This window comes from Amia ocellicauda, chromosome 9 (genome assembly GCF_036373705.1).
Source record: "Amia ocellicauda isolate fAmiCal2 chromosome 9, fAmiCal2.hap1, whole genome shotgun sequence".
Taxonomy (NCBI): Eukaryota; Metazoa; Chordata; class Actinopteri; order Amiiformes; family Amiidae; genus Amia; species Amia ocellicauda.
Genome location: NC_089858.1, coordinates 15163325 through 15182993, shown reverse-complemented (window position 1 = coordinate 15182993; position 19669 = coordinate 15163325).

Below are 19669 nucleotides of genomic sequence, written 5' to 3'. Positions count from 1 at the left end.
ATTACAAAACCTACAGCAAAATAGCTTTGGTCAGAAGGTAAATTAATGGCATGTTTTGTACCAGTTACTGTACACAGTATATGCTCAAATATTGTAGACTTTTATTATGATGACATAATACCATCCTATACATTACAGGACTGAACTCCTATGCTAATCTGAAATGCAATTATCTGAATAACTGCCTGTGGTGCCAGGGTCTCCACATTTCTTTTTAAAGAACAGAGAGAAATTAAAATCATATCCTTGAATTATAAATCCAATGATGAGATAGCCTTTGAGGATTTTTTCCTCTCTAAACAAAGTTAACAAGAACTGCCTGCTTACATATTCTTCAAAAAGTTTCAAATGACCTAACCACACAGTGTGATAAAACTGACTGGGGATTCAATTAAAATATATGGTCAAAGCAGCAGTTATAATTTATTAAGTGGCACGGCGCCATTGAACGAGCGACTTCAAGCGACATATCTGGCGATCAGGATGAGACATGAGTACCTTAAGAGGGGACACATGTTGCAGTTTTCAGAAAACATCAGTCAAAATTCACAAAATCAAGTCTGCTAAAAAAAATTAATTATGCTAGTTAGATCCTAATTTATTTCTTTTTGGGAAATATATATTTGAAAATGTTAAGAGGAACTCTCTTTTTTTCATTTTAAAAGGTACTTTATACAAGGATTATATTTTTTCTGTTACACACATATATATACACTCACCTAAAGGATTATTAGGAACACCATACTAATACTGTGTTTGACCCCCTTTCGCCTTCAGAACTGCCTTAATTCTACGTGGCATTGATTCAACAAGGTGCTGAAAGCATTCTTTAGAAATGTTGGCCCATATTGATAGGATAGCATCTTGCAGTTGATGGAGATTTGTGGGATGCACATCCAGGGCACGAAGCTCCCGTTCCACCACATCCCAAAGATGCTCTATTGGGTTGAGATCTGGTGACTGTGGGGGCCAGTTTAGTACAGTGAACTCATTGTCATGTTCAAGAAACCAATTTGAAATGATTCGACCTTTGTGACATGGTGCATTATCCTGCTGGAAGTAGCCATCAGAGGATGGGTACATGGTGGTCATAAAGGGATGGACATGGTCAGAAACAATGCTCAGGTAGGCCGTGGCATTTAAACGATGCCCAATTGGCACTAAGGGGCCTAAAGTGTGCCAAGAAAACATCCCCCACACCATTACACCACCACCACCAGCCTGCACAGTGGTAACAAGGCATGATGGATCCATGTTCTCATTCTGTTTACGCCAAATTCTGACTCTACCATCTGAATGTCTCAACAGAAATCGAGACTCATCAGACCAGGCAACATTTTTCCAGTCTTCAACTGTCCAATTTTGGTGAGCTTGTGCAAATTGTAGCCTCTTTTTCCTATTTGTAGTGGAGATGAGTGGTACCCGGTGGGGTCTTCTGCTGTTGTAGCCCATCCGCCTCAAGGTTGTACGTGTTGTGGCTTCACAAATGCTTTGCTGCATACCTCGGTTGTAACGAGTGGTTATTTCAGTCAAAGTTGCTCTTCTATCAGCTTGAATCAGTCGGCCCATTCTCCTCTGACCTCTAGCATCAACAAGGCATTTTCGCCCACAGGACTGCCGCATACTGGATGTTTTTCCCTTTTCACACCATTCTTTGTAAACCCTAGAAATGGTTGTGCGTGAAAATCCCAGTAACTGAGCAGATTGTGAAATACTCAGACCGGCCCGTCTGGCACCAACAACCATGCCACGCTCAAAATTGCTTAAATCACCTTTCTTTCCCATTCAGACATTCATTTTGGAGTTCAGGAGATTGTCTTGACCAGGACCACACCCCTAAATGCATTGAAGCAACTGCCATGTGATTGGTTGGTTAGATAACAGTGAAAACAGTGGGACCCTGGTACACCCATCTACTGTCCGGAGAAGTCTGGTCAGAAGTGGCCTTCATGGAAGACTTGCAAATAAAAAGCCATACCTCTGACGTGGCAACAAGGCCAAGCGACTCAACTATGCATGAAAACACAGGAACTGGGCTGCAGAGAAATGGTAGCAGGTGCTCTGGACTGATCAGTCAAAATTTGAAATATTTGGCTGTAGCAGAAGGCAGTTTGTTCGCCGAAGAGCGGTACATGAATGAGTGTCTGCAGGCAACAGTGAAGCATGGTGGACATTCCTTGCAAATTTGGGGCTGCATTTCAGCAAATGGAGTTGGTGATTTGGTCAGAATGAATGGTCTCCTCAATGCTGTGAAGTACAGGCAGATACTTATCCATTATGCAATACCATCAGGGAGGCATCTGATTGGCCCCAAATTTATTCTGCAGCTTGACAACGACCCCAAACATACAATAACATTTATTAGTAACTATCTTCAGCGTAAAGAAGAACAAGGAGTCCTGGAAGTGTTGGTATGGCCCCCACAGAGCCCTGATCTCAACATCATCGGGTCTGTCTGGGATTACATGAAGAGAGAAGCAACTGAGGCTGCCTAAATCCACACAAGAACTGTGGTTAGTTCTCCAAGATGTTTGGACCAACCTACCTGCCAAGTTCCTTCAAAAACTGTGTGCAAGTGAACCTAGAAGAATTGATGCTGTTTTGAAGGCAAAGGCTGGTCACACCAAATATGGATTTGATTTAGATTTTTCACTCACTTTGCATGTAGTTAAATGATACAAATAATCTATTGACATGTCTATTTTGAAAGCATTCTTACTTTACAGCATTTTTTCACACCTGCCTAAAACTTTTGCACAGTACTGTGTATATATATATATATATATATATATATATATATATATATATATATATATATAAGCATGCACACACACATTGTATATGTATATATAAACTATATATAGTACATTTTGTGGAAGTGATGCTTGATTATTTGGGTAAGCCTGCTATTATGTATGCCTAAGAACAATAACAAATAACAGGACTGTCCACCGCAGACAGTAGAATATATATGTACTTGTATAGGATATGAGTAATTATATAATTACTCATATCCTATACAAGTACAAGGACACTGATACACAAGATAAGATGTACAGGACTGGGCATCTGTCCAACGCTGCTCTGCAGTGAGCGGTGTTGTTCTGTGTGCGGCTCTGCTGGGATGCGAGAGGCACAGTGACAGGCAGTGAGTGAAGGCGGGGGCTACAGTAAGCTGTGAGTGCCTGGCTGTGTTGTGCACTCAGAGCTGCCTGCGCGCTGGCGTCTGGGAGGAATCGTGTGAAGACACTGGCACAACCAACCCCGCTCCCAAGGGTTCAGTGTTGTGTGCACCACTATTCCACTGGGCCAGCAGTCATCTTTGCCTGGTTAACTGATATATGTATTTGTTCTTCTCCCTGTGACATATTTCCATAAATCCATATCGTTAAGAGTTTCTCTTCATGTGACTTTGTTTTTGTGTGTTTTTCTCGCATATGCTTTGTTTTGCAGACAAATTCATTTGAAACCATTAAAGCATTTTTTCATGTTGTGTCATTATCACAAATTCTCTTTCAAGTCCTCTTTTTTTAAGTAAGAGGGTTATTTATTGTGTTACTGTAAATCAGCTGAGTTTGATTTACAAACATTTACCAGCAATTTTTTCAGTGAAACATGTGTCACGCTTATTGTACATGAGTTAGGCTTTGTTTAGCAAAATCCTTATGTATTCATTTAAACCACAGTCAACACATCTTACAGGATGAATATAGCATCTAATATTACACAAGAAAATATGTGTCAAAGGGACAGTGATTGAGTGTGAGCAAAAGAGAAACCAGGAACACTTCAAGAGCACTTCAAAGGTAACGACTACGTACAAAAAAATGAAATAATTTACGATTACTTACTGCAATTAGTATAAAATAAGTTTGAAATCTACTTGATAATTCCACATGCGATTTTGGATATTCAGTTTCTTTAAATTTGTTTACCCTTAATAACTATTGATCCTTTCAGAAGTAGCATGAGAAGTGCTGCAAATCTGAATTGTGTGTTTAAAAGAAATTTCTTTGACTTTTCTTTGACTTTTCTGTTTTATTCCACTTCTACTCTGCTTATCCAAAATGAAAAGAACCTGGTGTATTTAACTATGTGCACAATTGATCTGGCTTGGCGCCATCTGGCTACTTACAAGAATTATGATGGCTCCTCTATCTCTGTCTCCTGTTTCTGTATCTGAACCGGTACACTTCCTACTGACATTCAACAGCAACAAAAACAAACAGAATGATCGTATATAACATAATGACATAATAGTTATATACAATGCTACAGCTCTGCTCTTGTGCCACAGACAGATCAACGACAGTCACGACCACGGGCTGCGGTGACCACTGGAAAGCAAAAATAATGCAAAAGGTCTTTCTATGTAGATGTTTTCCAACTACAAATCCCTATTCCCTCCCAAAGTCCCTCCAAGTAAGCCTTAGCTGACAGGAGACGTTCTTGCCCTTTGGTTCAGCGGCTCAGCTCTGTCCAACTGCAGCCTGTTTCTCCTGAGTGTCACATGACCCTGGCATAACCTGGGAGTGCTCCCCCTGGGCCCCCACACCGCCTGCAGCTGCTATGCCTTGTACATCACCAGCAGCAGCGCCGCAGACCTGCCCCCCCATCTCTCCAGGATCTTGTATCAGCACATATTCTTTCTCCAATTGCTTTTCCAGTGGCACAGCGTTTATTTAACACTGGGCGGGGGGTGTTGGCCCCTATTTCTGCCAGTGAGAGGGTGAGGCGCAGCCACAGCTACGTGCCTGGGGTCGAGGTGTCCGTGATGGAGCCAGCTCAACCACCCACGAGAAGCTTGGGTATACGGCTCTTACACAGGTCATGTGTCCACAGAGAGGACATAGGACTATTTGACTGGGGAACCATGTTCTTCACCTCCCCTGAATGCACAGCATATTTTGAAAAGGAAATAATTGAATGGATAACTGGCAAAGAAGATGCTAAATTCCATCTAAAGAACTCACTGAAAATAGGTTCATATAGAGGTTCATACACAGGATTTATGATGTCTTAAAATATTGTACACAGTGAAATTAAATCAAAATGCAGGATATTAATAAATACAGCATGAGATGTTAATAAAAATGGAAACATGCCTAAAATGCAGGCAAAGGGAAGAACCCGATGATGTAAAAATCATTGCTCTAGTATAATTGCAGCATTAAAATGAAATGCAAAGCTACTGTGAGTTTCTGACATGGACCAGATCACTCATTATTCATGACATAAACTGCATGTTTCCCTAACTATTTAATTTATTTTTCTTTGTCAACATGATTTGATGTCAGGATGACTAACCAGATTTCTGTAGCAGTGAAAGAAAATCTACCAGCACCATTTTCAGTTTGTTATTCAGCCATCGCTGTCTGATGTGATCCGAGTGTCGGAGATAAAACACAGAGGCGTATGAGAAAAGGGAGAGGAAAAGAAGTTACAGCTTTTCTTTTTTCGAAGACATTACAAAACTCCTGCGGATCCATTTTAGTAACTCTTAATCAGAATGTATGAGTTTGGTAATGCTGACAGTTTATTTTCCTGGTGAAAAAAACAGAACGAAAAAACGATGTAAAAATGTTTGGCTATAAGTACACAACTGAGGGGAAAACAAACAGTTTGGTGTTGATGTCACATTGCTTAACTGTGGTAATTGCTGCAGAGAGGAACTTAACAACCTCTTAAATTATGAATTAATCAAAAGATTCTTGATATAAAGATTTAAAGCAGGGTGATCCAAAATCTGGCAACCTCATGGGTCTGAGTCCCGTGTGCCAGTATGGTGAAGAGACTTGAGAGAACAAGGGAACAAGCAATGAAAAAAAACAAAAACAAAATTTTGAAGCATTGTATTTCAGCGATCATTTAGTTCAATAAGTATCATTCATTATGCTATACTTATTTATCAATCTATCTTTTCATCTGTTCCTGAACACTGATTCATCCTTTAGAAAACTAAAGATTATATAGATATCACTCCTCTGTCTCTCTCTTTCTATATATATATATATATATATATATATATATATATATATATATATATATATAGAGAGAGAGAGAGACAGAGAGAGAGAGAGAGAGAGAGAGAGAGAGAGAATAAAGTGAGGTGTAGAACTGGAGCCATGAATTCAATGTTGACTAGCTTCCATGTTTCCATGTTTAAAAGTGTATGAATAAGACATGAATTCTCTGTAAAACAAAGACTCTCAAACACGCATTGGAGAAGCACATGCGAATTTGAATTCTGCTCATCCTGTTGGGGAGTTGTGATGGAGCAGGGAGCCCTGACGCGACAAACACGGCTGCACAGCGATTAGGCTTTTTCAGCTGCACTGCTAGAGTAATTATGAGACGAGGTGTGGAGACAATGGTTCAAACGAGCCAAACATATACGTGGAATGATGTTTACTAGCAGGTATTGTTAAATAAGATATTAAACATCCTCTCTTCATCAGCATCACCACACAAAGAAAGTGTCGGGTCATGAAATAATCCAGAAGCAGCCATTAAATTAGAACGCAGATGCACTCGCGAGGAACAGAACAAGAGTAGAGATGACAAGACTGTGATACACATTTCCATTTGTTCATTGGAGGCTTTGATTGGTTCCCTATGGTAATTGTAGGGATTTTACAATATCTGCATACTTATACTCATTTCTGAAACCCACTACCATTACACAGTGTTATCCCTCTAGGTTATATGACAAATGCCCGGGGCGAAATTACCATCAAAGCATGTGACAGGACTAACACCACTTCTCTAAGCTTCTTACGGATGACAGATGTCACTTTTGAAGTGCATGGAAAATGAAAATGATTGTAAGGGGATGGGTTCTATACGGACAGTTATTTTTCCTCCCGCCGTCATTACCCACACAATTTAATACGAAACGACCAAAAGGGCAGTGTACAATAGGAGTGTGGGGGTGCCAGGGAGAAGGCAGGTACGGCCTGTCTGGGGCTTTGATGTGCCGGAGCGTCGGCTCTCCCGACGAAGGTGTCCTCCAGAGAGAGCCCATCTCTGACCGAGCCCTACCAACTCTCCAGAGAGGAACGGGTGGAAACAGCGAGGTTGTGATTAATGGAGATAAGTTTGAAATACTGATAATGATTGAAAACATATATATTTATAAATATATATAAAAATATAGTATTAAAGTCTATTTTCCAGTTGATTTCCTTCAAAGAGACTGCATTGTTACCAAGTTCTCCCAATAAGGAAAACCATTTCAAATAAGGATTTTTATTTTTACAGAATTTATTATTATTATTATTGTCTTGGTCTATTCTGTATTCTTTGGAGTAGGTTTTCAATTATCAGTTAAGCATTTGGAGGGTATGTAAATAGCGATGTGAGGACGCATACAATTACTGTCCAAGCCTTGGAGAAGTGACCTGATCCCAATTAATCACAGATCCCAGCTCTGACTGTCACCTCCCATCTTCATCATGAGTGTTTTTTCATCCTGCTTATTAAAAACCTCAGGCACCTCCGATAAACCTTGCCTGGAAAGTACTTGCCAGAGGCATCACCTTTCACAACCTGTCCGCAGGTTTCTTTACTTGAGATCTGACAGCAGGAGGTTTCTCTCTCATCTACTGAGGCATCCCTGGATAGATGGAAACCATTCAGACTCTACATCGCAGAACGCAGGCATCAAAGAGCCGCAGCCTCAACACAAACAATACCAGTGATGTAGGGCTTGATAATGTTGCTGTATCGAGATCAAGTACAAGGTTTCAAGAGACAGACTTATTTATTCTGTCTATGTCGGATTTTTTTTCTCCCTTTTGGTTTTTCAGGTCTTAACAAAGTAGAAAAAAAATAAAAATAAAAAATAAAGCAAAGAACTAATGCATTTGCAGCTCCCTAAAGCTTCATCTCCCTTCCGAGCTCCTCATTAGATTTTTTTATTTTATTTTACTTTTAGCATTGAGGACTACTTAACCACGAATACAACGACTGAGTAATAATCATAATTCTTATACTACTACTACTGCTGTAGTACTACTACTATTACTGCTAATAATAATAGCTGTTACATTTAATTTCCTGGCGTTTCTGTACGTTCTGTACTACATTGACGTGGGAGCACAATCCTACTGTACAGCCCGTCCCGTCCCGTCCCGCCGTGCCAACCAGCCGTGCCAACCAGCTTCTATGGCACACCAGGAACCAGAAGTGCCTATACGGCACAGATCAGCATTCCTCAAACCCAGGTTTCTGGCCTCCTAATGATTTTATTGGGCTAATGATTTGCCTCAGTGCACCATTCCCCAGGTCTAAAGCAGGTAATGGTTTAAATGGGATGGAGCCCACACAGGCACAGAGGTGAAGATGGCGGCTGTGGGTTGCCCGGCCTACTCGAGTATTGTGCTCTCACTGGACCAGCAGTGTATGATAATCACTGCCCCCTGCTGCAAGATCACAGCAAGAGGGCTTCCCTTGTCCCAGGTTTGCATGAACAAACCATCTGATTGATCCTGAATGCACAACTTACTGTGCTACCTGACCCGCTGGGACACACGCATTGGGATCAGACTGACCAGTAAAGGCTTCTGTACCTCACGTTAGAAGCATTTAGTATTGTATACAGGGCGACAACAACAGAGCACTCTGGGTTTGACTGGGAAACCTATGTCCATAAATTGTCTCTGCTGTAAATTATATGGCTGTGGTTTATGGGACGTTAGGTGCCTAAAACTAGACCGTATTCAGGAAAACTGAAAGGAAGGGCGGCGAGCACATGTATAAAAACTTATTTTTCGAAAGTATTAGAGTACATTGTCTCAGAAGGGTATTTGACGTGTGATTACTTAAGATGTTTGAAAAAACACACTCTTCTAAAGGTAGAAGAGCAGTAAGTTTCGGAGCAAATGCACACGCTGCCCTTTACCCTGTACCTCATAGGGAATGGACACACGAGCCAGCCTTGTCTCCTCACCAACAAAACAGACAACAGAGCAGAGCAGAGTTGCACCCACGTGAAGGCGGTTACACAGGCAGCTGGTACTGGGTGGGGATCTGTCCTCTGCCTGCAGATCAGCACCTACAGGAACTGGGTTTCAGCTGCTGCACATGTCCATGACGTCCATTTTGTAATTTGCGGGGATATTATTCCCAGCATGGGGAGAGGCGGGTATTGGGCAGGTTCTCCACAGCCACGGCACTATCACCTGGTCTCCATTGCAGAGAAAGACGGACCGTGCAGTGGCTGGGTTCAGCTCTTATAGCTGGCTCCTCTTGTTCAAGGAGAGGGAAGAAAAAAATTCAAACACACACAACAAGCAGTCCTTTGTTCACACCACGGTGCTAATGCTAAGAATGATATGCATTGTTTTCAGGTGCACAGAAACTTGCCAGCACTTCATCACGAAATTGTGAGTTATTTTAAAAGACTGAAAATGCATTATACCACGGATAACTGTCCTGAAGGAGAAGATTACGCTGCAGAACATTTTTCTTCCCTGTATTCCATTCTTTTCACTGTTACACCGGCTTAATGAACACCATCTGTGCAGACTTTCATATCAACATCTTGAAAAATTGAATGTATTTATTATGTTTTGAAACTTAAACCAATTTATGTACGGAATACCTCAAATGACTATAAAAATGGCACACTGCAAATAAAAGTCATGTTTCAGCACTCACTTGATTTATCTCCATAAGAACAATTGTATATTCTCTTTGAAATTCAAGTACTGGCATTTTCTGAAATCACACGAGAAATAAAGTGGCTACATATCACGTTATTAAGATTCCATTGTTCGCACAGCTGTTTCAAGATTTAAAAAAAGTACTTGACCTCTATTTAATACACTACACTCAATTCTTTCATAAAACAATGAAGGCTACAATTTTGCTGAACAACAAAACAAATGGCAGAGGAAACTTCCTTTTGTTATATCTTTGCTGTAGATTTAGGATATGACTTAGAAATCTCAATAAAGAATCATAATTAACACATGCACAGACAAACACACACATATATAAATATATATATATATATTTATATATGTGTGTTTGTGTGTGTATACATACATACCACAGCTATCATTAGCTTGCGAACTGCTATTTTAAGCAGACTGTAGCTTCCTCTCTCTATCCTAAATGCTACACATCCCACGCAAATAGTTTTACAGGCCCTCATTAGTGGTTGTGTCAGTTTATAATGACTATAATGATGAAGCCATAAAAACTCCAAAGTTAGCTGAGGGTCCTTAACCCCCCTGAGGGAAGATCAGGGGCTGAACTCCATTTAAAATGAATGAGTGACTCACAGGACGATGCTCGGCGGAGAGGCAAGCTCCTGCATAACACCGCATTGAATATGGAGGCCTCCCTCAGGGCTCCACGCTGAGGAGAGAGCGCTGCACACCTGCTCTCCCATGTGAACCGCCGCGGCTCGCTCTCCCCGTGCAGGGAATCTCACTTTCTTTTCTCTCCCTTTGAACTAAGTGGTTGAAAGTTACTTTTAGTTATTTATTTACCATGGTAATGAGCCCCCGTGTGAGTTATGTTATTTGCTTTCCTATTCATCAGGTGAATTAATGTGTGAAAACTCTGAAAGGAGTGTGTCTACACATAAAAACAGGTAAAAACTTTGCACATCCATTCCTCAGTTTATTGCACTTTTCCCACGCTTCCAGACCAAGGTTTACCTAACCAGGCTGGCCTACGTGTTATACTTTCTGCTGACTTTATTGGCTTACTCTGATCCCTGAGAAATGGAGACAATTATATGACACTATGCGTGCCCCTCCCCTTCCCCAGTATTAATTATTTCATAAGCATGAACTACAAGACTGGCTGCAGCACAAGGGTCTGTTTTCAAAAGATCAAACCCACATTCCACCAGACATAGCTGTTCTATATTTACACTCCCTTAACATACTGCTAGGTGGGGAAAATGGTTAAAATACTTGAGCCTGGTACACGCTATGGTGAGAATGAAAAACAAATCTCGGGGAGAGTGACGGCTGGGAACTTAACTAGCTGGGTCTTCAGATCCACAGACGTAATGAAGCTCTGAGGTTTAAAAGCAATACCAGCTGCTTAAACAAATCTGACGCTCGTCTCACCGGGTAATTATGAGATATAAAGCTCACTGACCTTGCTGCAATCCCCTATTACAAAACACACTACGACACAGCAGAGCTTTCTGCGATGCGAACACTTTGTACAGACCCAAGCCTTTCTGAACACAGGCTGTTTACCCTGTGGTCAAGGAGTTAAAATACGTTGATATGAAGATATTTCACATGCGTGAGCCATGTTCAGCACAGTAAAGCAAAGAAAAAATAAAGGATAATGAAATCAAAATACAGACAAAAGGAGAAAGTGAGTGAGTGAGTGAGAGAATGAGAGAGAGAGAGAGAGAGAGAGAGAGAGAGAGAGAGAGAGAGAGAGAGAGAAGAAGAGGAACTAGGAGAGGCACTTCACTGCCCTTCAGCACAAGAGACGAGTCGTGTTTCGCAGGCTTTCTTCTGAGAGGATCTTGTGAACTCCCAAGGTCAAGTATCATATGAAGCCACCTGCATGTTCTGAATATTAGGCCCATGAACCCAAATATTATCTTTGGAAAAGTGAACTGCCTGGCACACAGCGCCAGGGCGAAATAAATAATTTACATCTCTTAAGGGATTAAAATGTAAACGCAAGCTTCTGTTTCATAGCCGGCGCCAAGGAAAGGAGGCACAGAGCGCCTCTGGCACGTCTGCCCTACCGCAGCCTCCAATCACACACAGAGGCAAACAATCAACTGGCAATAAGGGGAAAGAAAGAACAAATAATAATAAATACATATAAATAAGATTGTAATTATCTCTAAAGTATGGAAACATAGACTCGACTCCCTCCACAGCCCTTCCCCTCATAATCCTGATATTACGCACCAAACAGCGTCTCTCAGACACAGCGCTCACTGCAAAGCCAGCAACTCCAAAAGGCTAAACTACAACTCCTTGTGTAGCCCCTACCATAGACTATAACACATACAGATAACAGACAGACTGGGTCGCAGTCCCCAATTGGCCCAGGGCACATAGGGGGTGAACACAGAGAGGTTGTTTTAAGTCAGATTTGGGGTGCACTAGTGTGGAGACACATAGAGATGGGAGGATGGGGGGTCATATAACTGGGGAGGAAAAATCAGGGGTGGATGTTGACAAATAATGGAATATATTGAAAAGCTTTTTTTTTTTTAATCAAATTGATAAGTAAACAAATCCCAGCTCCTGGAAAAAATTATGAATAGGATCTTCTGAATTGAGTGGTGACTAAATATTTCCACAGAATCATCTTCAGAAAGGTCACTTACGACTGTGTCCAAGTGCAATATCACTCTCCCTTTTTGCCTAGAAATTTTTTTTTCAATTTTTATTGGAGTAATACTTTCAGCAGCTAAAGGACAATGTAAAGTGGATTTGACTTTAATTACAAGTGTAATGTGCTAAATAATGGTTGCAGAATCAATACCGCTGCGCTGTGGACTGATCTCTAGAGGGTAAGTGTGGAACGCACGGTGAGGAATGGAGACGAGGAATACATTTCCACACAGAACAAAAGAGCACGTGGATAAAAAAAGGAGAGCAAAATGTACCCTAAAGCAGGCTTACAATATCATTCAGCCGTCCTGCCATTGTGACTTTCAGCAGCTGCTTGTAGTCATTTAGTGCTTTATTGGTAACTAAACTACCAAGGGATAGCAAAGCCTGAATATTACAACTAACACCACTACTACTACTATTACTACTGTTACTACTACCACTAATAATAATAATAACATGTTATAAGACTGTCCACTGGTTTCCTGTGGAGGCGCATGTGGCCAATTATGGTCTATCAGCACTGCTATCTTGGGCTGCCATGACAGTGAGAGCCAGTGATTTAGACAATCACTGGTCAGAGAAACTAAAACAAACAGAAATGCAGACAGTGACTCATGGGAGCGGAGAGGACAATGTGATATAACCTCATTGTGCTGCTGGAGCCTTTTAATCACATAGTGGGTATGGGCCACTTCAGGACTGACCACTGGAGTACGCTTGGATAACGTCAATATTTTTATTTCTTTGGATTTTAATCATTATTATTGTTATTACCCTTCTTTTATTTACTAAATATGGATGGGAATGAGTCAGATTGAGTAAATGTCAGTAAAACCTATTTTTGGTGTGAGCATGTGATATAAAACGAGTCATTAAAATGAATTTGGGATGCAGTGATATCGGCCAGATCGAGACACAACAGCATAAATGGGTTTAAATGAATCACCTTCTATATTATCCTTAGTCTCCATCTCCTGTACAGAGAGGAGGGGATACCAGACTACAAACAAAACCTATTCACAGTCAATAGTTTATTGGGGAATGGGTGACTGAGGGGCACAGATATAGCTCTACAAAAAGAAGATCTCCTTCCTCAAAGAGACAAGACTGCCACTCTGAAGCGAATGACACTCTTAAACTGACACTTCCTTTCCTGTGCTATACTATTGCCCGACACTCTGTCTAACTCTTTCACGTTTGCTTTGTTTCACTTTGCATTTCAGTGCATCAGATCCTTTGATTCTCACATGTTCTGCTTCCGGGTGCTGTCTGTGTGCATGGAAATATGTTGATTGACAATAATCAGCCAATTTTATACATAAAAGTACCATCCTACCCTGGAAAGTGTAGCTTGAACAGCAAAGACAGGAGTCGCTTTTGGCAGCCACTCAATTCCTACTTGATTCATTTATTCTGTTGTGCGATTGAAACAAATATTTCATTGAAGAAAATGCCACTTTCTGTAATCCAAATCACTTCCCTTTCGATTTGCTGACTGAGCACAAACACTGTATAATACCTCTAAAATTCCAAAGTGTATGACAACAATCACAACAATGATAAAATAAAATAAAGAAAATACAAATTGATCACTAGCCTGTGACTCTCCCCATGAATCTATATCGACCCACAACTGTTGGAACGCGTTGTTGTGGGAATGATGATGGGCAATGAAAGTCAGCAAGGAACGGCTATTGAAAATAGTCAGGATCATGAATTGACGTTCCATAGGACAAAGATTTGTATGACTGTGAATGGGTACAATCTGGTTCTACAACAGCTTTATTTTTTGCGTGTTTACTATTGTTGAGGGCGATAGATAGAAGGATGGACAGAAAGATGGACAAATAGACAGATAGATACATACATGGACAGAGAGATAGATAATGATAGAAATGGACAGATAAATAGGCAGAATGATTAAAATACTGCGTGCCCGTGTCTTTGTAAATGCAGACAGACACATGCCAACCAAGCTAGGAACCAGACCGTAGGACAGTGAAGCCCATACTTCCCATGTGCGAGGCTGTCCTCCTGCCTCCCGCCTCCCCCCAAGAAAATGGACATGCCTGCCTTCAAGCCAAACTACTGTCCAAACCGAACTTGTAAGACTTGTCGCATTGTAACCATAGGGAAACACTCAACAGCTGTTTCCACAACATGCCTCGTCTTCGAGCAACTTTATCCTTTAACCTAAATGTGGCTCTGTGGTGCAGCAGGCTTTCAGAAGCCTCCTGTGTAGATTTTCAGGGTTCATTTCTTTCCACAATTAATGAGTAAAATGCAACCATAAACCCCACATCTAAATATCCATCTTTGAAAAGTTTGAACTAGCCCTTCACAGTGTTTTGAACACAATTCATTTTTAAATCAAGACAGAAGATATATTTATCCTTAAAAAAGTTTGCTTATTTTTTTTAAAAACCTGATACTTTACACAAGCTACAGTTCTGGAAAACAACATTTACAAGTTGTTGTGGCAAGCAGTGTGGTTAAAACAGTCTCCACTTCATCAACACATTTCTGACTGCAATCGTACTGCCACTTCCCTGAACATAAGCACAGAACAGACAGACAAGAAAAAGAAAAAAGAAAGAAGGCAAGAAAGAAAGAATAAAGAAAGAATCAGAAGAGTAAAAAATATGTTTTTTGCTGTGCCTGTTTCCACATGTAAAGCATAATAATTACTGTCATCAACTTGAGTTCCCATAATCATCTGTGGATGTGTTTCAGCGTGGGAATGAGGTGGGCCTGGCCAGTCGGTCTGGAGCTCCGGTCAGAGAGATGCAGAGTCTTGTGGACAACTCCCACCTTCCCCAGAGAGTGACAACAGGACAGAGTCAAGACCGTTTACAGCAAAACCCCAAAACTAGAGAGGAGACTGAGCCCAGGAGTCTTGCTCCTGTCTACAGAGCACCTTCAGTCACAGTGTAGCTCTCCGTTGTCATTGGCCTTGTCTTCCATTAATCTGCGCTAAGGGCTCCAGTGACATTTGAAACACCACAAGGAAACAACATGGAACCTGCTCTGTACAGTAGGCTGAAGGGACAGACTAATAGCAGGAACTGATTTTTGTACGAAACAAAGAATGTTGAATAAACATCTTCTAAATTATATATATATATATATATAAAATAAAAATGTGTTCATTTGTTTTCAGCTCGTTTGACAGCACATTTCTCCCCTGCAGATTTAGTTTAAATGGAGTTGTCTTTGGCTGTTTGATTACAGACATGGGAAGGGTGGAGATATTCATGCTAAACCACCGTCACTTCGGCATTACAGATCACCGAGACCATTTTTTAATGTATTTACTTTTAAACAAAAAACAACCTTTTTTTCCCTTCTTTTTACACGGTTAGCATGACCAACCCCAGCAGAAAAAGGCCACTCTAATTTCAGCAAGTGTTCTGGGAGCCAACTTGGCAACCTTCCACCTGGATCAGACCAGTGTCTGGTTTGTTGAGGCTGAAAGCACAGTGGTAATTATCCTAGTTGATACTGCATCAGTGGTTATGGCAGTGTGGTTATAAATATAAACTAAACTAAGATTCGCTCTTGTTCATAAACAGGGATTTGGAAATACTGTGGGAACCCAAAACAAAGCTGGCCCAGTTCAATGCTGCCATTCATTGAAGCAAAACCATGTTGTTGAACAACTGGTGACATGCTGCCGCGGATGTCGGGCAAGCTTAATATTAGCAGGGAGCTAGATGGCTGCAGACACCAGGGAATGACAGATTTGCAGCCCAGATAGCCAACAGCAGCCCACAGAACACGACTCCTGTTGGACTTTGCTAATCGCCCCACACATGTTTCTGCTTACGGTCTGAGAGTGAGACAGCAGTGCCACACAGCCCCTCGCAGCTAGCACAGTGTCAGGTGCCCCTGAAGGTTGGAGAGGTCTCCCAAAGCTCACAGCACACCACATGAACAGACGGACAGACTGACTGTTGTGTTTGAGTGTCAGATTGTGCTGCTGGTCACTACTAACCTCCTGGCCCTTTTCAAAGATCTACCACCGGTGTTCTACACTTCAATTTGACAGCCTATACCTTATCTGAGTATTTGTGTGTTTATTTGTTTGTTTGTTTGTTGGTTAGGTCTGTGTGTGTTTTTCCAAGCCTTTGGCCTGCTCTACTGAGCGGTGACATCTTGAAGGGACAGAAATGTAACTCATATACAACTTGGGGGGAAAAAAAGGAGAGGAAATCTTACGTGCAACGTTTGTGAATTTTAAAGTGTGACAACTGAAGTTGGAGTCTACACCTCTGCCTCTGAATGCTGCTGTTCCCACAATGTGCTAAGAAGCAGAATATATGAATCTCATTTATTTATTTCCATACAGACAGGGGAGAGGAAGGCGGAAGTACAGGGGCATGGCATTTCATAGCAATCTGGGATAGAAACAAATTAATGTAGACTGCTGGACAAAGGCCATAGAGTAGGGGCAGATTATACCTACCCCACACAATATTATAAATGAGTAATAAAGTGATTCTCTACATGTGCGGTTTGATAATGCGGGGGGTTTCCCCGTGTGCTCTGCGGCTGCTCAGTTCACCCTAATCCCTGCCTGAAAAGAGGCCGTGGAGATGGCAGCTCTGTACCCATGTGCTGCATTAACTGCTTTATGGCTTTAATGCAGCCAGCTGTGAGCTGACATGTCAATCCGGACCAGGCTGATATTAATGTTGGGGGTTGAGACCCGGGGGTCAGTGTGGCTGGGGGGCCCTCTGGCGTTCAGTGCGGGGGATCAAACAGCATAGCACAACGCCAGGGCAAATAATATTGGTTCCCTTCTTAAACAGATAATTGGCCTTATTGATGTATTAAAGATATCCCACTGAGCAAAGTGAAATGTCATTAGGAGGAGAGGCAGAATTGTTCGTGAGTTCTCTATGAATAAATGAGATTAATAAGGTGTCCCCTGGAGTGTGATAATAGCATGTTTTTTTTTTTCTTTTTCCTCCACTGAGTTATTTCATAACAGTTTCATTAGCCGCAGAAATCACTCGTGAAATTTGGAAAACATCGCTGCTGGGTGATTTACAGGAAACCTTGTGTCGTACAATTAAAAGCCTAACTGGCAACAACAACAAAAATTACTGACAGTGTAGATTAGTATACAAGGTTAATAACTATTCTAACTAAGTTTTTTTTCTTCCCTTCGATTTCAACATTGTATTTATACCAGCATAAAGTTCTGTTCAACTGTTGAACCATTGAAAGAGGAGTCACAGGCATACTGCATAATGGTTACCCGGCAGCTGACTTGCCATAAGCTACTATTATTATAATAAATTGTAATTATATCTTAGAATTGTGTGTGCTTTACCCCCACTAGTGGTGGCATAGTACACACTTCATAGTTATGACAATGATGCAGTTAGGTGCTCTTTGGTCTGTGTTCTCCAGATCTTTGCTAAAGACCCACAAGGTCTGTCTGTTAACAGTGTTCACGCTATCCTGGGGAGTGTGGCTGTCTTAGCTTAGCCATGGTAAAGACCCTTGTGTCTCAGGTGTTTGCGGTTTGCCACGCTTCAGCTTGAGACATGAATGGGCTCGGCACCAGCAGATTCGCCCAGCATGCAAATAAACATCACCATGATTGCTCCTTTTACAAAAGGACATTATTTCAGCGCCCACACACAGCCACATTTGGACAAATCGCATGCCTGCATGAATCCCAGTAGCAGATACGAAGCACTCACTCTTTACAGTGCAAAACCAGAGGAGTCCCAGTGCTGGCCTCTGCTCCTACAAGGGGTTTGGAAGGAACAACTGGGTCCAAGACTTGCTTGTATGGACATACAACCTAGGAGCAGACAGCCAGTGCAGCGCACAGCCGGGAGTAGGGGCCTGGAGGATAGCTAGCCCGGACTGATCACACAGAAGAATGTGCATGTTCTGTTTAATATGCCGAAAAGAAGAAAGTTGAGTTCAAAACTAAAAAAAGTTACAGTTAGTTTTCAACTTTTAGAACAAGGAAAAAAATAGATTTTTCTCATTAAAACTAAACATCACCTCATATCTGTTAAAACTATCCTGGCTTCTGTAGACTTTATATGAATTTAAATGTATTCCTCATAATTATTCCAAAAAGAAAAGCAGCTGAAATTTTGATTGCAAGTTATCAATGAAGAATGATATCTTGTTAAGTTAGGAATTCTCTTTGTGTTAGCATGGTTTTGGTCGTTAATGTTATACCTTTTCTTGATCTACATTATCGTTTCTGAGCGCGCCGTGTAAATCTGTGTCATTTTTAAGAATAATGTTGGAAAATGAAAGAAATGGGAAATGTGAAGCTACAGTACTGGTGGGGAGGCCTAATCAAGACTGTAGCCCCGTGTTCAAAGTTGGGACTTTCTTTTTTGAACATATGATTTGTTTATATATTTCTTTTGGGTTTGTGTTTGAAGTGGTACTTATGTGTCACAGTAAAACGGCATGATAAGTATTCATTTCAGCGGGATCCATAATCAAATCAAGGACTGATTTGCTGTGGGGCAGGATAAGAAAAGTAGGAAGCTCTGCCCCTCATTACAGCTTGCCAGGCGTTCAACAGGGTCTTTCATGCAATGCACTGATATACTTTTTCATATATATTTACATAGCACTTTTTTATTGTATTATACATGTGCTTTTCTTTGCAGCACTGAACTGATGAATAAAAGCTACTAGCTACTAGCTTCTCTGCTTGAATTTGTGACAAGTAGGGATATTCAGATCTTTAAACCCACTGAGAAGATGAGGCCGAGGTCACGATGTCTACAGGTGGATTAGACTCGCCTCCGCAAAACACGAGGCTCAAGCTGAGTCGTCTCCTTTGTGTGTCACCCTTTAATAAAGTAAACACTGCGATCTCGATACAATTACACAGTGATTGGGACTAAAGGAGATGGACGCAGTTTTACGGCTCGGCTCCAGGGTGGAGGAGTCCATTGACAGGAGGAGCAGAAGGCATGTCGTTGTCCCCTGCCTGACTGAATAATGACCATGACTGACTGAGAACACAAAGCGGGAATGAAAAGCCAGGGCCTCGGGAGGCAGTAGTGGACTGGAGTTTGACTCTCCTTTTCTGGGTCTTTGATAATTTTTGTGAAGTTTTTATTCTATACATTTATTTTCTGAGTTTTAAGTAAACAAATGGTAGAAAGAAAATAAAAGGAACTCAATAAAGATAATTAAGATAATCAGTGTAAACCATTTGTTAAAAACCATCTAGCAGTATATGAAGTTTATATACAGACACACACTATCCTACATTCAGAAAAAGTCCAACACTGCACTGAAAAATCCAACAGTTCGAATGCCAATCTTATACATCA